Raw genomic sequence first — 5,000 nt, 5'->3', positions numbered from 1 at the left:
GACTGCTAGCTACAAGTTAGCAATCAAACACAACAAAGGCTGTCACTTGAATGGTGTTTTGAGCTAACATTAGCAATCAAGTAGTCTCCAAGATGCTAACGACGTTTTGAGCTAACGTTAGCAATCAAGTAGCCTACTAGATGCTAACGGTGTTTTGAGCTAACGTTAGCAATCAAACAATGGCCTCTTTTATATTAATAATATTAAAAAAATTTAAGTTTTTTAAAATTTTTTTAAAATTTAAAAAACAAAAAAATTTATATTATTAATTTTTTTTTAAAAAATAACTAATTTTTTTATTTTTTTTTTTTCAGGGCCCGGTCCCAGAAGGGTGGGTGAAAAAACCCCGGGGTGCAGGGTTTGTTTTGGGTAAAAAAACCCACCCCAAAAACACCCCTTTTTTTTGTCCCCACCGCCACCCCACCCCCTCCCTCCCTTAACTCAGCTTTGATCCTTAAACTCTGATTACCCCAGCGTGCACATAAAAGAGTGACGCCGGCACCGAACAACCAATCACGTTCAATATGGATAGAGCGAGAGCAATATATTTTTCACGCAGTAGCAAGAAATTATTTTAGAATATAAAAATGTTTTTCAGCACGCAGTAATACCGTCTCTGCTGCCAAAGCAAGAGAACAATCTTGGAGGAAGATTGATGATTACTACGCGAAGTTAAAGAAATACATTCTATAGGCCATTAATGTGAAATTATGAATAGGCTAATCATATTAAAAATGTATTAAATAAAATGAAAATGTGTGTATGATATATATATATATATATATATATATATGTTTGTAAAATGTGAATGTATTAGCTTTGACATCCTAAGAAAGATTAATATTAATTGATTTTTAGATGCAACCCCAACTCCAAACGTTCTTGGCAGCAGATCAAGACAAAATATAAAAATATAATTCAAAGTGGTGAGTATTTATCACAACCTTTTATTATTTTTGTGAATATTTTATCACAAACACTTCTTTGCAGCAAAAGGTGAAGCCATTGCAATGATTGCAACAGAGAACAGCAGCTGGGAATTAATTACGTCACCTATATGTTTCTTTGCTCACCGCTGATTGGTCAAACTTCAGACTGAGATCTCAAATCCAGAACATAACCTGCCCCGGAGCAGGTTAGCCGTGCAGCGTAAGATACCATGGCAACGAACACCGATTAAAGCCGAGCTACTTTCATAGTACCTAAAACCCAGGGTTGGTGGAAACTAAACTGAAACATAGCTGGCTAGCCACCTAAACCAGCTTCATGGTATAGGCCCCAGATCGCTAAAACGTTTTTGAAATGACTGCTAGCTACAAGTTAGCAATCAAACACAACAAAGGCTGTCACTTGAATGGTGTTTTGTGCTAACGTTAGCAATCAAGTAGCCTACTAGATGCTAACAGCGTTTTGAACGTTAGCAATCTAACAATCACAGATAGCTAACACGTTTTTGAAATGATTTGCATCTTCTGTAATTGTTTGTAAAGAGAAACGTTTGTTTTATTATTTTCACAAATTTCAGTAACGCTCATTATATCGTAAACCGTTTAGATCTGAGCACGCTCGACTCACATCTGGCAGCGACAGGAGTCCCAGACGATCACTGATGACCTTTGACCTCCGCCAGCAGACAGTCAACACAGCTGTGTTTGTGTACTTCAGGGGTCATCGGGAAAACACAGCTGTGTTTGTGTACTTCGGGGTCATCGGGAAAACACAGCTGTGTTTGTGTACTTCAGGGGTCATCGGGAAAACACAGCGCTGAGAACACAGAACCCACCTGACACTCTAACACACGCGTGTCAAACCTGAGGCCCGGGGGCCAAATCTGGGCCCTTGCAGACTTCTATCCGGCCTGCATTTCATTTTAGCTTCACAGCTCGAGTTGAGCACCAAAATAATCAGGAGTCTGGTCTCGTGATTAGCCGACTTTGAGACTCTGACCCTGTTTACACAGGGGAGACATGTCTCTCGGTTTACACAGGGGAGACACGTCTCTCGGTTTACACAGGGGAGACACGTCTCTCGGTTTACACAGGGGAGACACGTCTCTCCGTTTACACAGGGGAGACACGTCTCTCCGTTTACACAGGGGAGACACGTCTCTCGCTTTTACACAGGGGAGACACGTCTCTCGTTTACACAGGGGAGACACGTCTCTCCGTTTACACAGGGGAGACAGTAGGCTCGTTCGAGATGAACTGCGCCTCGCCTGTAAAGTAGACGAGAGCAGGCGGCAGCAGCTGTGGGCGGGGACAAAAGTCCGCTCTCAAATCGGACAGTTTTCCAGCTGACTCCAGCAGCCTTCAGGCTGAACAGGAAGTGACACAAACACTGTGGTCCGTTCGGGTCCGATTCCGATTTAATAAAATGTTATCAGACCCATATATCTGCTCCTGCACAGTCTCCAGTTGGTTCTATTGTGACAGAGTAGCTGTCAAAATTCTCTACATGCGATCTGTTGCTGATTTTAATAAACAACAGACTGTAGATGATCCGTAATCTGAACAGATTTAGTCTCTCTGACTTTTAAACACAACTATCAGCCACACAACATGTGTTCTGTACAGAATAAGCCTTTACCTCAGACAAATAGCAGTTAAAATCCCTCCGATTCAAAATCAATGAAAAGTTTATATAAAACGTCATCATGTTGAGTCGATTCTGAACCAATCAGCTGAGAGGCCGGCGTTTCCCAGCATGCACTGGGTCCACCTGCGTCCGCCTGGCTCTTGCAGTCGGTGAAAAGCAACTGCGCTACCTGCGTCTCAGAACTGCGGCCGCCTTGGTCTCGTGAGATTATCGTTGCCCACGTGTGCATGACGTCAGAGCAAGTCGGGATCAAGTCGGACACAAATCTAACCGGCATGCATTGGGCGCCGATCGCCGGTGATCGATTCTGCGCAGATCTGGCTCATCTCGAACGAGCCTAGTCTCTCGGTTTACACAGGGGAGAGAGAGGGAAGGAGAGAGAGAGAGGACGTGATTGGTTGCTGTTGTTGCTATTTTGGGGATTCTGATTGCTAACGTGGGCTTGAGTTTCTCGTCACACACACACACACACACACACACACACACACACACACACACACACACACACACACACACACACACACACACACACACACACACACACACACACACACACACACACACACACACACACACACACACACACACACACACACACACACACACACACACACACACACACACACACACACACACACACACACACACACACACACACACACACACACACACACACACACACACACACACACACACACACACACACACACACACACACACACACACACACACACACACGTTTATTACTCACACTAATATTAGTTATAACATTTATTTCTGTCTGATGATGTCGTCTGTGAATAAAAACTAATAATAACCAGCCACAGTCTACTGATAAGATAAACTAGGAACTTTCAGAATAAAACTCAGTTAAAAAGGTAAACAGGGAACTTTCAGAATAAAACTCAGTTAAAAAGGTAAACAGGGAACTTTCAGAATAAAACTCAGTTAAAAAGGTAAACAGGGAACTTTCAGAATAAGACACAGCGATGATGACAAGAGGTTTTATTTCTGTAGAGAATCACAGCAGGAAGAGAGAACTGATGACATCACAGCTCAGTATGACAGAAGCCCCCCCACACCCACCCCACACACACACTGCTTCCCCCAGATGCATTCTGGGAAACACAGTTCTCAGATTCTGTAGGCGCCGAACACAACGCAGCAAAACGTTAATGTGAAGTGAACCGAGGGCTGTTCTGTCTCTCGTTACCTTCAGCTTACAGACACGTGGCTGCTGATTGGCTGACATCTCGGACACGCCCACAAAACAAAACCACAGACAACGAAACTCAAAACCACAGGAAACCCCGAAAACTGAAGCAAAGCAGCGCCGGCGTTCAAAATACTCCAACTTCTTTCAAAAGTTTTCTGACTTTTATTTCTTGTAATATTACGACCTTTACTCTGAAATTATTCAGACTTTTGATCAGAGTTGGAACTCCTGCGTCCTCTGAGCGAAGTGACTTTAAGGTTTGGGGTTAAATTAGGAGAAGAAAGACGCAAAATGCGAGAAAAAGTTGGAAGATTTTCAGAATAATGTCAGAAAATGTGAGAAAAAGTTGGAAGATTTTGAGAATAAAGTCAGAAAATGTGAGAAAAAGTCGTCTTTTTATATCAAAACCAACAGCTAAATTAATAAAAAGATGGTTGTTGGGATTAAAACCTTCCCGAGGAACCACCACGTGTTTAAATATTATTATATTCTGGGAGATTTTGGGAGATTTTGCGTCACTTGCGCCCGTAGCAGTTTCCCATCTAGCCACCGAAACATAAAGTCCAGAAGCTTTTATTTTGAAAGATCCAACAGCTGCAGGTTTCCTCCCACAGTGTTCACGTTATGTAATAATCTTCACATTAATATTGATAATAAAACTGGCCCACGTGCATGAACTGTGGGAGTCAGACACACATCTGTTAATAGATCTATTAATAGAGCTAATAAGGTATTAATAACCACATTAATAGAGCTAATAAGGTATTAATACACACATTAATAGAGCTAATAAGGTATTAATACACACATTAATACCTGTTAGTACTCTGTTCTGCAGCTATAACTCCGTTATTAATCCGAGAGATTGAGATACTTTAAAGTGCGTTGTGTTTGTTAAGTGTCGGAGAGAAAGAAACCCTACTGAGCGTGTGCAGAACGCGGCGAGGGAAAGGAACCCTACTGAGCGTGTGCAGAACGCAGTGTCAGAAGAAAGCAGCCTGCAGTCTGGGCCACAGGAAGTGGATCTCTGCCCTTTCACAGTAAAATAAGAACAAAAGAAAAAGGAACAGAGATTGTGTTAAAAAATTAAATCATAAAAACATGCTGGATTAAAATAAAGGCGACTTTAGCCCCGCCCCCTTTAGCACATCTAGCCCCGCCCCCTTTAGCCCATCTAGCCCCGCCCCTT

At 42.4% G+C, this 5,000-nt stretch overlaps 1 protein-coding gene across 2 annotated transcripts in view; it reads right to left on the bottom strand.

Moving 5' to 3' along the window:
* Positions 1-3,984: 3,984 nt before the first annotated feature.
* Positions 3,985-5,000, bottom strand: part of ncoa4 (nuclear receptor coactivator 4) — a 20,497-nt gene continuing 19,481 nt past the window's right edge. For both annotated transcript variants that reach the window (XM_039783868.1, XM_039783869.1), the window contains exon 12: positions 3,985-5,000. This exon is cut by the window's right edge and continues 297 nt beyond it. The gene's annotated coding sequence lies outside the window, so the exon portion shown is untranslated.

This window comes from Perca fluviatilis, chromosome 19 (assembly GCF_010015445.1).
Source record: "Perca fluviatilis chromosome 19, GENO_Pfluv_1.0, whole genome shotgun sequence".
NCBI lineage: Eukaryota > Metazoa > Chordata > Actinopteri > Perciformes > Percidae > Perca > Perca fluviatilis.
The sequence above is the reverse complement of the archived record's forward strand: the minus strand, read 5'-3'. Positions and strand labels throughout refer to the sequence as shown.